Raw genomic sequence first — 15,917 nt, 5'->3', positions numbered from 1 at the left:
CTATTTACAAAGGGAAACATAAAATTTATATTTTCTTTTTAGTGACGAAGATTTCGAGCCGGATAAGTTGTCCCCTCCTGAAGATAGTGGGCCAGATGATCAAACGGGGGTGGCTGCTTCTCCAGGTGAGAATATTGATTTTATTATGCATTTATGTGAACCCAAAGTTGCTGTGACTGTTACTGTTTATTTGTGATTGAATGTCAAATCATAATTCTTGGTTTGTGTTGTACAGTTACCCCTCCTACAGTGGACCCTCAGCCTGGCCCCAGTCATGCTGATGACACTGCTCCTTCAGGTAAATATAGTACTTTACTCTTCATTTTTGTATGAGTAATTTTTTTGAAAAGACAGACATGTGTATTTACATTTATTGTGTGCCTCAACCATGTGGTAATGTAATAAGTTATTTTTGTATTCCTTAGGTCCTCTAAATGTTGCATCATTTTATGGTGCAGCAGCGGCCAGACCACGTGTACGTCGCCATCCTATTCCAGGTGTGCAGCGTGTTATTGTACATTCATTTTGTTTTGTTCTACAAATGTATTATCATTGGGAACTGTTTTGCAAATATCAAAATGTAATAGTATTTTGTTTATTTTTGCCATAGCTCCTGTTGCCCCTGCTATCGCCCGAGCACGTGGAGGTAAAGGTCGGACAAGAGCGGGTGGCTCTCGAGGTGGAATGGGACGTGGTCGTGGTGGAGGACAGGGAGACGCAGTGCCAGAGGTCTTCCAGTGATATGATGATAAAGACGATGGGAATGCTTTGCCGGCATTCACTCCTGACCGTCCTGCTGGTGTCCATTTTGATGTCCCCCTTCTGCGGTCAACGATGGTCAAGGCAGTTGACTTTTTTAATTTATATCTTACTGTAGACATGATTGATTATATTGTAAACCATACTAATAGCTATGCATGGGAACATATAACTGATAATTCCCATAGGACCTATGCCCTGCCTGATGGGAGCTGGGAAGAAACTAACCGTGACGAGATTAGAAGATTGATAGCTTTGCTTATCTATTTTGGTATCGTCAAGGTTGGCTCCAGCGTAGATAAGTACTGGAGTACAAAGTCGCTTTACCACGGCTTGTGGGCTAGGAGTATAATGAGTAGGCATAGATATTTTTCATTGATGGCTATGCTACATGTGGTTGACCCTGCTACAGAAGATGCAACAGACAAGTTAAGAAAAGTAGGTTCTAAGGAGATTTGTAGATTTTAAGGAGCATGGATGGCACAGTCGGTTAGTGCACAGTCGGTTATGGCACAGTCGGTTAGTGCGCGGCCTTGGTGCAAGAGGTCCTGAGTTCGATTCCTGGATCTCGCATCCTTGTTTCGACTCCTTTCCTTTCCGTGTAGCTACGTAGCTTTAAATACCCGTAAAACGGAGCACTGATGGAGTGGGGGGAGTAAAATGAGCGCACCGTCGACCTCAGGTTTGTCAGTGATTAAAAGTTACTGTTACGAGTTATCGACGTTAAATAAGGTCTACTTTACTTTACTTTACTTTATTCTTTTGTAAAATATTTCAAAACTAGGTGCCTGAGTTTGTACCAACCCAGGCAAAATGTCGCTATTGATGAGCGCATGGTTAAGTCTAGACATAGATCAGGAATTAGGCAATACATCAAGGACAAGCCCACAAAGTGGGGAATCAAACTCTGGGTGCTTGCAGACAGCTTAAATGGCTATACCGTTGACTTCAATGTCTACATTGGTAAAGCTGCAGGGCGGCAAGTCAGTGCAAATGGGCTTGGCTATGATGTAGTAATGAAGCTGATGGCCCCCCTTTTCAATCAAGGCTATCACTTGTATGTAGACAACCTCTATACTTCTCTTACTCTTTTCAAGGACTTGTTTGCTCATGGTGTAGCTGCCACCGGAACAGCTCTAGAAACAAGAAGAGATTTTCCGGTAAATCTCAAAAATGGCAAGGAATGGGCCAAGAATAAGGTTAGGGGAAGTATGAGATGGGAAAGGGACCACCCCTGCCTTGCATTACAGTGGTTAGACAATAAAGTAGTTTCAGTTGTAACCACTATTGACAATGCAAATGTCAAGACAGAGGTCAATAGCAAAATTAGGACTGATGGCAAGTGGAGCTCAAAGAAGGTACCACAGCCTGGCGCAATTTCTAATTATAACAAGTATATGAATGCTGTTGACCGGTCAGACCAGATATTAGGAACAAATAGTGTGCTTCGGAAGTGCATGAAGTGGTGGAAGACTTTATTCTTCCAGCTAATAGACATGTCTGTGGTCAACAGCTTCATTTTATTCAAAGAACATCAGAAAAAATTTCCTCACAGGGAGGGCTTGAAACGGCCAGCAAATTACAATATCACTAACTTCCGAGAGGATATTGTAAGACAGCTGTGTGATTTTGACGAGGTAGAACAACCGCCAGCACACAGCACTCAAAGGCCAGTCCCCCCTCCAGTAAGGTCCTTTGTGACGGAACATCTACCAAGGTCTTCACTGGAGAGGAGAAATTGTGTGGTGTGCTATAAGTTACATAAGGTTGAATTGAGAGTCAACACATTTTGTAGTGCCCCACAGTGGGTGCTACATGCACCTTACTGCCGGTAGAGATTGTTTTGCCATTTATCACTCTGCAGAGTATCATAAGTGATGGTTTTATTAGTAGGCTTTTTATTAGGCATGTGGTATTACATTATGTGTTGTACTCATGTTCCCATGTATACACTGTAACTGAATGACCTCCCTCCCTCGAGGTTTCTGTTAAGTGCTTGGCTCTGCATTGGAGAGGGATCAGGTTTCCTCCTAAGAAAAGGGGGTTTTTCCTGACCGGCAGCAAGCACGCCTTTCTTTATGTATACACTGTAAGTGAATGACCTCTCTCCCTCGAGGTTTCTGTTAAGTGCTTGGCTCTGCATTGGAGAGGGATCAGGTTTCCTCCTAAGAAAAGGGGGTTTTTCCTGACAGGCAGCAAGCACGCCTTTCTATAATACACAAATAAACATTGTAAATTAAGCTAAACAAGAAATGTGCTGGTGTAGCAAGGCTTATTTTGCTCTTTAGTTCACTCTTAATTCATCCCCATGTTTACATACCCAAAAGATCCTGCCCCTCTAAAAAATTAAAAAATTCCCAAAAAAAATTGCATTGATTTTTTTTCATTTCTATTGATGTTAGGGTTGAATGTTGGATTATTGTTATTTTCACACAAAAAAACCCTTAGAAAGTTCAGGGGCACTCAATTCTCCTGGTATAACATCCCCTTACCCACACTCATGTTTGTACACCCTCCCCCAAAAAAAATCCAAAAAAATTTTTTCCTTGATTTTTTCATCAGTTTACATGAGTTTCAATAATGGTGTGTAACTTATGTTATATTTGCTCTATCTTCACCAATTTTGGGTGATTGGCAGCCAAGAAGTGGAGGAAAAATCCCTGTTCTGGATTTTCTTCTAGTCTTCTCCCAATTTTGCATATGTTTAACTTTTGTCATAATTTATGCATATGTTATGCAAATTTATGCTAATTAATTTTCATTTAAAAAATTGGGGTTACTTTGTAACTTTTTTTTAAATATCCCAGTAAACCTCATTCATTACTGATTAAAATGGAATATAACTTGGCACTGTATTACAAATAGTCCATGAATTATGAAATTAAAAACAAATATTGTTAAAAATATGCCTATTTTCAGGAAGTTGAAAATGAGTTTAACTACTTTTATACAATAATATGAGGAAATTTTGAATGCGCTTATTGCATAGAGATGTAGAGTTTTACTTAAGTGGTACGTAAGAGGACAAGTAATCGCAAATATAAATCTCATTACTCTCTTATTTACATTATACCGTTTCTTTGACAAGAAATTACTAAAGGCCAGGCCGAATTTCCTATGATAAAAAGTCTACGTTAACAGCACGCACTTTGGCTACTCCTTAGAATCCACCTAGAGATCTTCTTATCGCTACTTTTTCCTCATTTGATGAGGACCAGTCTCCGCCTGTCTCCTTCATGCCCAAATATGAATTATGGGTAATTCGGCTGTTCCATGACAAGGGAAGACCCCCGATTCTCATTTCATAGATTTTCTTATGAGTGTGGAGCCACCCAGTCCTACCGGCAAAATACAGCATTGATTGGAGCTTTTAGCTTTCAAAACTTGCTCAAATCGTAGCGGTAGGTCCTGGAATTCGCCCACAGAAAGGCCAGAGAGACGACTTCACTGGTGCTGTGAACCACCATGTTTACAACAGAGCAATTTAGGCATTCCAGTCTGCATGAAATCATCTCTCACCTTTGTCTCGAGAAAACCAGACACGCACGGTTCTTATCTTACGTTTATGCCCCTGTAGAATCAAGCGAAATCTCAACTCCTTGTGAAACGTTAAGTTGCATCTTAATACTTTTGGTAAGCTACAATACTTGTCACATTTGTTAGAACACCCATCGCCGTTTCCCCCTTCCTGAATGGGGCAAGGGGAATGTGGTATAAGCTACGATCTTGTAACACGATGATTCTGACCATTCGCTAAGTGTTCCAACTAAATATGTCGAGTATTGTAGCTATGTATGATATTCCACCACACATACCTTTTTCAATAAATTGAAACATATCATTTTCAGTAATTAGCTCTAATTTGATATCAGTCACTTTAAGAATAGAATCAAACTAAGACTAGGGCTTGTAAAATAATGACCTAGGTCTAAATTATAATATTCAAAGCATGTTTTTCGGAAATTTTCGAACACATCGGCTAATAGAAGGATGTCTGATTTAGGGTATAAGTCATGATATTCACTCATTGGTTTTAAATTAAAAGTATTCCATACATTCTTGGCATGATTATATTGATTATGTGATATATTTTCATCATTTAAAATGCTGTAGAAGTCTTTTTGTTTTGGTAGTTCTGTTTCATTGAATTTATCAACACCTTTTTGATTCATAAGCTGAAAATCATTTCTAAATACTTCTTTCGTGTATTGAAAATTTTCATCAGGTAGATTGCTACCCAGTTTATCAAGACTAGAATTCATAAACTGTAATCTATCAACGAAAATCAAATCATTACCGAGCATTAAAGCCATATACTTTTCCATGTTATTTGGAATAGCATTAATATTCATTTGACATTCTTCACCTTTTTTGTTTTTGTAAGCGTGTTTTTTAGCAATTTTACCAATATTTTGCATAATAAATGAACTATCGTGATTTTTCAAATTATGAAATATTACAGGTATTTTATTTGTTAATCTAGAATTTAGATTACAATCTTAATGAGCACTACCTCTGTATTTTCCAGTAATATGACAATGATCTTTTACTATAATATCTTTGTTAATATACTTTTATTACAAATATGACATTAATCAGCTTTTTTGAAGTTTATTTCATCTTCATTTGTCATTTTTAATGGCTTCTTGAATTTGTATTTAATAACATTTTCACAATATTTAACCTCATCAAGCATTTTTTCCATACATTTTTAAGCAGCATTTTTATCTCTGGATATTTGAGCTGGTTTGGTGTATTTATCATTATAACAGCAAACAACTTTATAGCCATAACCACAGTCTGTATGCTTTTGATAAGCTTCTGTATATGATTTATTATTGTTAGGTTTGCAACCATGCACTTTTTCAGTTATTGCTTCAAAATCAGCATATATAATAAACGGCATAGGTAATTGTTTATGAAAATTGTTAAACTTTACTGTTGAACCTTTTTCTGGCATTTTTATTGATTGTTTACAATTAATTAAAATACAATTTTCTTTGTGATTTGTTAGAACTAAAACAACACATACAAAAGTGTTTTCTTTCATTGTGTTTTGCTTGATTATACATAAATTTATTGAAATCTTTAATAAGTACATAACGTGTTTTGGTTTCTTCAGTAATCAATGATAAATTCATACAATCTTCGTGCTTTTCTTTTGTTACAAAGATAGGAAATGGTTGTTTAGTCTCATAACCAAATAAATTGATGTTAATACTGTTTTGTTTTTCAATTTTGTTTATTTGTTTGATTGTAACAGGGAATAGAAATACCTTGATAATCTAAATTTTGAATAAATGATTTTTCTGATATTTTAATTCTTTGAGAATTTTTTTTTTGCTGATTAAGATGTCTTATGTGGCACCATCTAAAGCATTCAGTATCATTGATTTTTAAGTTAATCAACATGCACTTTTTCAGTTATTGCTGCAAAATCAGCATATATAATAAACGGCATAGGTGATCGTTTGTGAAAATTGTTAAACTTTACTGTTGAACCTTTTTCTGGCATTTTTATTGATTATTTACAATTAATTAAAATACAATTTTCTTTGTGATTTGTTAGAACTAAAACAATACATACAAAAGTGTTTTCTTTCATTGTGTTTTGTTTGATTATACATAAATTTATTAAAATCTTTAATAAGTACATAACACGTTTTGGTTTCTTCACTAATCAATAATAAATTCATACAATCTTCGTGCTTTTCTTTTGTTACATAGATAGGAAATGGTTGTTTAGTTTCATAGCCAAATAAATTGATGTTAAACTGTTTTGTTTTTCAATTTTGTTTATTTGTTTGATTGTAACAGGGAATACAATGCCTTGATAATCTAAATTTTGAATAAATGATTTTTCTAATCTTTTAATTCTTTGAGGATTTTTGTTTTTTTTTTGTGGATTAAGATGTCTTATGTGGCACCATCTAAAGCATTCAGTATCATTGTTTTTTTAAGTTAATCAATCCTTTTGCACTATTACATAATTCATTTGGTAGTTTAATATAAGAATTGCCTTTCATAGGTTGATATTTAATAATATTAAGATGATCACTATCAAGCGTTTGAACAACCCATCGACTTCCTTCCGAAATCCATTGGCTTATAATTAGTAATATTTGCTGTTTTAATAATTTTAAAGATATTTCAATTTCACTTTTATTAATTATTGTTTGAGCTTTACTGTTAAAATAAGCTGATTTACTTATTTTTCATTACCTGCCTGCTTTTCAAATGTTAAATTAAGTGTTTCAATGAATTCTAGTCCTTTCATTTCAATTAATTTTTTTTCAATATGTATTTCAATTGCTTTTCGTGTGTTTTGTAATTGAATTAAGGGATCTTTATCGTTTTTGATGCTAATTTCATATGATTTTGTGTAGCCTTTTAAAGCTTTGTTTGTTTCTTGAATATTAATAATTTGATCTAAATTTCATAATTTATTTTCGACAATTGTTTCTAGTTTTGGTTCAAAATTTTTAACTTTTTTTGGTTTTTGTGTTTTTATTTTAATTGTTTTTTTTTTAAATAATGCCTTCATATTTTTGTACCATTTTTTCAACATTAATTTTAGTTCTTGGTGTTGGAATTGTTTTATCTTGAAATTGAATTGGAGGTTGAATAATGTTTTCAATCATTGGTTTATCTTGAAATTCTATTGGTGGTTGACTAATATTTTCTTTTACATTACAATGTATTGGACGAGTGGATTTTTAAAGTTTATTTATTAATTTATTTTTATGTAATATTATATTAATGAGCTCTTGTTTGTGAGTTTATTATAATCAATATTTCTATTGTTCATCTTATTATTAGTTTGGATTAAATTTTTAGCATAATTTTTTTGCAATCATTTTCATACTATTAGTAGTATTTAAATACTTAAGTAATTTTTGATGTAAATATTTTTTTTCATTTATACTAGTAGTATAGAAATTAATTTTGAAGTAATTTTAACTGAATGAAAGAGTTAAAATAAATTTAAATAATCATTTATACTTTTTATATACAAAAAATAGTTTTGTATGTTTTTAAAAATATATTTATATGAAGTTTTGTTTGACAATGATTCCATTTTTTTTAATGAATATTTTTTATTACAATATTCACATTTCCATTCCTTTTTGTTCATATATTTATTTTTTGATTCCATTTTTATTATTATATATTACTATGTATAATATTTTTTTTGTTTTAATATTATTATTGTTACAATCTGATTCAATAATCTCAACACGATTAATTTTAATACCTTTTGTTTTAAACAGTTCCTGTACAAAATTATAAATTTCTTTTTCATCTTTTTGCAAATTCTGAGTCAGATTCTGAATCTGATTCTGATTTTGTTTCTGTTTCTAAATCTGTATCTGTTTCTGAATTATTGTCCGAACATTGTTAAATAAATTTCCGGCGTATATATAAAAAAAACCGCTGAAGGACCGTCCATCGGAAGAAAAAATAGCAAGCATCGTTTACAGGGTTGAATGCAAAGACTGCGATTTCTCCTACATTGGTGAGAGCAAACGGTGTTGGGCTTCGAGGAGAGTGGAACATGATCCTGCGCGTGCTGCGAGTAAAGAGTCGGCAATCCGACAACATGCCGAAAGAACCACGCACGACATCCATCCATGCTACGGCCAAATTCGTGAAAGGAATGAAACTAATTACAAGTGCAGAATTTTTCTGGAGTCTACACTCAAACATCGATAAGAACTCTGTGAATGAAAGAATGAAGTTCCCAAGGGCATATGTGCCGCTGTTAAGATCTCGTGGGAGCCAAAATAAGAAGCAGTGATTTTTGAATTTTACATTCATTGTCCCCCGAAGAAGAACCAGAGATACGGTTCGAAAATTTGGGAAACCTTTTTAATTTTAGATCAGTTTTAAGCCCCTTTTTTAGCATTTTATAAAATTATGAACACTGATCGCCAAAAGAGCAACGTATATAAACAATTTCATTTCAGTATTTTCATTATAATCATCATGATCAACAATACAATGCAGCAATAATTTGAATTTCATATATAATTGATTTTGTTTTTCCATTATACATTAAATCCAGAAAATAATTTTATATGTTTAATACACTACATACTAAACTATACTAAAATCAGGACTTTTTTATTTATATACATATCTTTACTTATTGCATAATGATTTAGCTTTGATATGCATACTTGTGTAGTACATGTTTTGATGTAAATATCATTTATATCATTTTTTGCATGAATTCAATAGCATTTAGAATTTTATTTGCAATGTTTTTCAAATCATACATTCCAAATTCTGATAAAGAGTTAAGGCATCTTATATGATCGCACATTTATATAATATAACCTTGTATTTCCTCATTATTCAAGTCTTTTAGTTTGTAAGTTATTGGATTAGCGAATTGCATTTTATCAATTGTGAATCTTTTGGGGGCGTGAGGTCTGGGCCGGATGTCCCGCTCACGAAGGGCTAGTGATGTGCAAACTCGATAACCTCTCGCTGCCCAGGCATAGTTATGCCGCATAGGCCCGGTCTGGCTTGCCAGCTGTGTCTCATGTAAGTGGCCTCTGCTTCGCAACTGTGTCCATAGCAGCACCTTCCCGTAGTGCTCCCTGTTTTCACAGAGACTGCTATGGGTGTGACCGAGTGCTCGGTGGTATAACCGAGCTAGGCAGGCTGAGCCTTCAACCCTGGTTACAACCTTGGTTGTAAATCTGCCTAGGAGAAGGAAATATCTTATTCCAAAACCCGGGTAGATGGAGCTCGTTAGTCCTGGTAGATTGTCCACCTAGGAGAAGGTTTACTCCGATTTCAAAACCACCGCTGTCTCGCAGTCCACTCACCCACGGGAGTGGGTTTCCAATATAATTTTTCGAAACTCGCTTGTATATCGATGGCAGATATGCGTTGTGGGAGGGAGAACTTTAAACCTCGGCAGAGAACAAGCTTTTGGAAGAATGAGAGCTTGTATGATGAAATGTTTTGGATGTGCTTGTCGATATCATGATCCTTGTTTAATAGCCTCATTATTTTGTTGGTGTGATTAGCCATTACCCTCTCACTGTGTTTCGTCCGTCGGTTTACCATAGTTCTTACGATGCACATGTATTGGAACGGCGTGCAATTTAGACGGATCTCGTCGTAAATCGCGTTGATCTCATCCTTCAAGGTCGCCTTCTGCTTGAGCTTTGATCTAAGTTCTTCTCTGATGACATTAGCACTGAACTGTTCGGATGCTTTCGACCACTTTTTAAAGCATTACAGTAAAGCATTACCTGCCACCGGTACCTACAACTATGCCCTCGCCAAGTGGCTCGATGAGAAGCTGAAGCCCCTGTCAGTCAATCGCTATACAATATCGGATACCTTCTCTTTTGCTGAAGAGATTCAAAACCTAGTCATCGACGGAGATGACATTCTGGTATCCTTTGACGTCACGGCCCTGTTCGCTAATGTACCGCTTCAAGAAACTATCGAAATCATCCCTGAGAAGGCGTTTGTTGACAACTGGTTTAATGTTACACACAATCTTAACATTACAAAGCCTGACCTGGTTCAACTTCTAGAAGTTGCAACTATAAATCAACTATTCCAGTTTGATGGTAAACTTTATGAACAGATCGACGGCGTGGCAATTGGCTCCCCTTTGGGTCCACTCATGGCAAACACATTTCTGTGTTCTATCGAGGAGAAAGTAGATCAAGACAACAAGCTCCCTGAATTTTACAGAAGGTACGTGGACGACACGTTTGCTACGATGAAAAATGTACCAGGAGCAGAGGATTTCTTATCAACGCTTAATAGTTGTCATCCATCCATAAATTTTACCATGGAACTAGCGTCTGATAACAGATTACCATTTATAGGTATGGAAGTCCTCAAAAAGGGCTGCAAACTGGAAACTAGTGTTTATCGTAAACCAACTAACACTGGCCTACTGCTTCACCACCAAAGCCATGTCGATAAAAGGTACAAGAAATCGCTACTCAAGACCATGTTAAATCGTGCGTTCCACCTGTCGTCCACATGGGAGTCTTTGAAATCTGAATGTGATCATCTCAAGGTGATGTTTACTAACCTCAAGAACCCCAACAGCCTCATCAAGTCCACTATCTCTCACTTTTTCACCTCAGTGAGGTCTGGAAACCCTGGAGAGCAAGCTCAATTATCCACCAATGAAAATGCTGTTCACCGAGTGGTTTTGCCTTTCAAAGATCAAAAGTCAGCTGACGCAGTGAAAAGGCAATTATGAGATCTAAGCAGCAAAATCGATCACACTCTTCAACCTGTGTTCAAGAGTCGCAAAATATGTGAAGACCTCAAGATGTGTGAGCCCAAACCACCTATAATTAGCCAACAATGCGTTGTGTATAATTATAAATGTGATCTGTGTGATGCAGAGTATGTCGGCTAGACTAGCCGAAATTTACACCAACGTATTGACGAGCACCGTTATTCAGCGATCGGCAAGCACTTAAAGAACGACCACGCTCTTGAAACCATCGGCGACCTTTCCAACAATTTTTCCGTTTTAAAGAAGTGCAACGGAAAACTGGACTGTCTGATTTATGAAATGTTATTCATAAAGAAGAAGAGGCCATGCTTGAACACACAATCAGACTCCATACGCGCAAAACTATTTATCTAAATTTGTCACTATTTACATGCACACTTTTATGTTTTATCACCTCGCACGGTATATATTAAGTTATCAAATTTTATTTTATTTTCACTTGAAAATGATGACATGGAGTCATTGAAACGTTGTGTAAAGTTTCTTTCGCTCTTTTTTATCATTAGATGTTTAACCAAATCTAATCTTATTCGAATAGTATACTTAATTTTGAAAAACCATGTGTGATTTGTAACCAACCACTGTGGAAAACCATGGTCTTTGCCTAAAAGGAATATCTGCAATTTGTTTTATCATAACATTATCGGCCTCAGGCTTTTTTGACAAATCATCTCCAGCTTTGCTATAAGCTATATCATGGGCTTGACAAATGCTATCTAAACGATTAATTGGATCTCGAATTGATGGATCATTACTTTTTAATCTCTCTTCTAGTTTTTTTTCCTGGACCACAGTAATTATATTTTTTTCCAGTTGGAGTTTTTAGATGCAATTCTCCAAGTTTAGCTAACTTTAGCTAATATCAAAATTAAGAGAGCCACCATCCAGATCTTTTCGGTTTGTTTTATGTTTTTTCATTGGTCGTATTTTAGTTGATAATTGATTAAGAGCTTCTGAACCAACTTTATTTACAAGAGGATTCAATTTGCTCATACCATGATTAATCATTTTTTGCTGTAATTTTGGTTTCTCAAAGCTTCTGAACCATAGTATATCCCCATTTCAATAGCTTTCTTTCCAAGCTAAGGGATAGCATGAGTAAAAGTAAGCCTCAGCAGCAATATTACCAAGATCAGATGCTATTCCTTCGCTGGTTGCCAGCCGGTTTTTCAGTTGCCCTGATTTTAAAGAAATCGAGTCTTTTTAATGCCACATTCAGCACAAGTACAAAAATACATTAGCTTTCCATTTTTAGCTTGAAAATAACCTTGAGGTTGAACACATTCAGTTTGTTTTTTTTTCTGTTTAGCGCAATACGATTTCATTTATTTATATATATAGTTTAGATATTTTTAAAATACTGTTCAATAAATTTTTCATTGTACATTGTATCATGTATGTCAAATACTTTCAACAGATCATAATATGAATTACCTTTGTTCATTTCATTTAACAAAGTACAAACAAAAATAACCACAAGTTGTTGTCATAATATTTTGTATCTGATTGTTTTGATGTAATAATGTTATGTTCTTTTTCTTGAAAAGGCGGCATGCCAAATGAATCAAAGTAATTAATAATATTATCCTTAACATAAGTACTAACCCGATGACTTACACTCATATATGATGGTTCGAGATTGTATATAAATAATGTTTGTTTGTGATTATGTGGAACAGTTTCATCTCTTGACAAAACATCTTTTATTATTGTATGCAAATATTTACACAATTTTATTAAATCATGACTGCTTAATGGCATATGAATTTTTGGTTTTACAGTATTGCTCCTAAAATTGGGGACATTACTAAACAACCAAACAGCGAAACACCGAAACAACGAAGCAGCGAAACGGCGAATAGAAGCACCAAAACACCATGTATGACCCCACCATACATTGAATACTAACTGACAAAGGTTGGATTTGAGATTAAACATCGTTGTAGGCCTAATTAGGCCTAAAACGTTATTACTCCTAATTCATTGAGATTAAGATTAGGATTCAGATTAGGACTGAGATTAGGAGCAATAACGTTTTAGGCCAAAAACGATGCTTAATCTCAAATCCAACCTTTGTCAGTTAGTATTCAATGTATGGTGGGGTCATACATGGTGTTTTGGTGCTTCCTTTCGCCATTTCGCTGTTTCAGTGTTTTGGTGTCTCGTTGTTTAGTAATGTCCTAAAATTGGAATATTGTTGAAATGGCTGTTTGGACCTAACAATAATCCTTTTCCTTTTTGAACTTTTTTTTTTTTTACCCTCTCCTATTTGATTAGGATATGAATAAAATGGAGGAGGCATTTTTGGTAAACCTATTTGAGGAGCTGATCCATTTCTGCTTTTATATGTTTTAGCTCCTATTCTAGGGGATTTTCACCAATTATCATTTTTATAGCTTCAACTGCTAATGGAATACCGATACTTGCTAATAAAAATCCTCTTGTTTGTGTTTTTGTTGGTTTAATAAGAACACCTTTTTCCATTTGTAGAGCATTAAGTATACCTTTTTTGTTTCATATTTAAAAAATCCTTATATCGAACCAACTTATGCATTTGGTTTTGTGGTATAAGAAAACCACCTATTTGAGATCCTTAGCCAGATTTTTGTTTACTATTTGAGATGCACCTTCTGAAGCTGCACCTGCAAGAGCTGATAAACCAAGTGTTTTTCCTAAAAATGGCAAAAGTGTTTTTCCTAATGACAAAATTGAAGATAATAGCGAGCCTACAACTTGTTTTCGAATATTACTTTTTGATAATTAGATATCCACTCCTTTTTTCAATTGCTTGCTTTTGTTTAATCTTTTTACAATATTTGCAGGTACATGAAAAGTACCGTTTCCTGATAAAGCATTATTTGTTAATCTCAAAACAATCGTTTCTCGTTTATGAAAAGCTTTTGCTAAATTCTTTTTTGATTTGGTGATAGTTTTACATCTATTTTATAAAGTTGAGTCATTTCTTGTATATATTATATGTTATATAATTTATTGGTTACATAACATATAACTAATTAAATATAAAAACCAAATTTAAGCTATACCAAGTTCATTTCCAATTTTATCAATAGCAATTTGTTCTTCATATAAAACAACAGCATGAACACTGAAATTTTGATTTGCATTTGCTGATAATCTATATCTGAAAGTTAATTGTCTTGGATCTCCTGTTACTTTTTCTGTTTGAAAAGACAGATCGAAAAATATAAGTGGATACAAGCTATCATAATTAGCAAAATTTAATCGTGTTCCGCTGTTATAATCGTTTTTCGCATAGCATAAGACATTAAATCATTAAATATTCGTACTTTTGAGTCACAATCAAACTCTAATTCAAGTAAAAAAACACCATTTCCATATTCAAGTCTACAATTATTAAGAGAAGCTCTACCATCTAATGGAAAAGTATCCATTTTATAACGAGTTGTTTCTTCATGTCTTGATCCATTAGCATTACGATAACTTTTTTTAGATATACGAAGACATTTTACATTATCAATACTTGATGATATATTGTAGGTTGAGATACTTCATGTAATTCTCTTAAATACTTCCATTTTGATTCTTTCATAAATGAGCTTACGAAATTGGAATACACACTATCTTTTGAAATTAATTTTGAGAACCATAATTCAAATTTGTCTACAACAATTCTTCCTGCATCATTTCCATTAGCCATGTGAATTAATTCGTTGTCTGTATTTAAAGTAATATTAAATTGTGTTTGCATTGGAATTAACACTTTTCTTTCCAATTCTTCAGAAAAGCTGTAACGATTAAGAGGAATAATCACATTTATTTGTTTAGCTCCTCCTGTTCCATCGTTATTAACAGCTTGAGAAAGCAATCTTCTAGACTCAAAATCAATATTGTTATTTGCTGTTGTATTATTTGTATGCAAATACCATAAGCTATTTTTACCTACAGATCTTGAATAATCATTTGAATATTCAAGTAGGCGTTTTACAAATGTTACATTATGAAGATTATCAGTATCATAAACAATTTTACCTGCAGATTTTATGATAAGATGTTTAATTAAACTATGAGCACCATTGATAATTGTTATTCTATCTGCTGCTGCATAACCTGCTACATCTGCTATATTTTCGTAACTCGAACTTCAAAGTATCAATTATACCAATCGAAAAATGAAGATGTCATTAATTGTAAATTTGTACCAATTTTTTTCTTGATGCTGATTATTATTAGGAGCTGTAATTACATCATCTAATTGAAAACGCACAAGCTCATTTCTTTGTAAATATTCACTTGATCTAAAAGCCATTTTTACTATTATATTACATTATTTTACATTTTCTTTTTAAACCACTACCAGATCTTAAAAGATTTAAAATCATATTAGTGCTTTCTTCTTGTTTTCTCATAGGTTGAATTGGTATTATTTTTGTCTCATTTTAGAAAGCTCTTTCATGATTAAATCAGCAGATTTTTCAGCAACTTTTTTTCCAGTTTTATCACCAGCATGTGATACTCCTGATTCAATTACTTTTTTTGCCAGAGGCCTGGCTACTTTTTTGAAAACTGAAGATGCAATAGGTTCATAGGTTTAAAAATGTTATCAATTATTATACCACACCCTTTTTGCTTATATATAAATTTACCAAGTCGTGGATGGTAAAATCTTTTGAATTCGTATGGTTTCATTACATTATTATGTTATACTATTCTACTCTTTTTAAAATCAATGAATATGATACATCAGCACCATTTAGGTCAAGAAATCTTCGCTTTCCATCTGTTACCCATATTCTAATTGATGATATAGTGGTTTTATTGATAACATTAAATATTATTCTTCGTGGTTCTAATGTAAAAAATAACTAGGTTGTAAAACACTAGTACTAAA

At 33.9% G+C, this 15,917-nt stretch overlaps 2 pseudogenes; both read left to right on the top strand.

Moving 5' to 3' along the window:
- Nucleotides 1-741: 741 nt before the first annotated feature.
- Nucleotides 742-2,637, top strand: LOC137972822 (piggyBac transposable element-derived protein 4-like; annotated as a pseudogene).
- A 7,324-nt stretch (nucleotides 2,638-9,961) lies between these two features.
- LOC137972821 (uncharacterized) lies at nucleotides 9,962-11,401 on the top strand (annotated as a pseudogene).
- Nucleotides 11,402-15,917: the final 4,516 nt, after the last annotated feature.

Source organism: Montipora foliosa, chromosome 10, assembly GCF_036669935.1.
Source record: "Montipora foliosa isolate CH-2021 chromosome 10, ASM3666993v2, whole genome shotgun sequence".
NCBI classification, from domain to species: domain Eukaryota; kingdom Metazoa; phylum Cnidaria; class Anthozoa; order Scleractinia; family Acroporidae; genus Montipora; species Montipora foliosa.
Note: the sequence above shows the minus strand (reverse complement) of the source record. Positions and strands in the feature narration are given on the sequence as shown.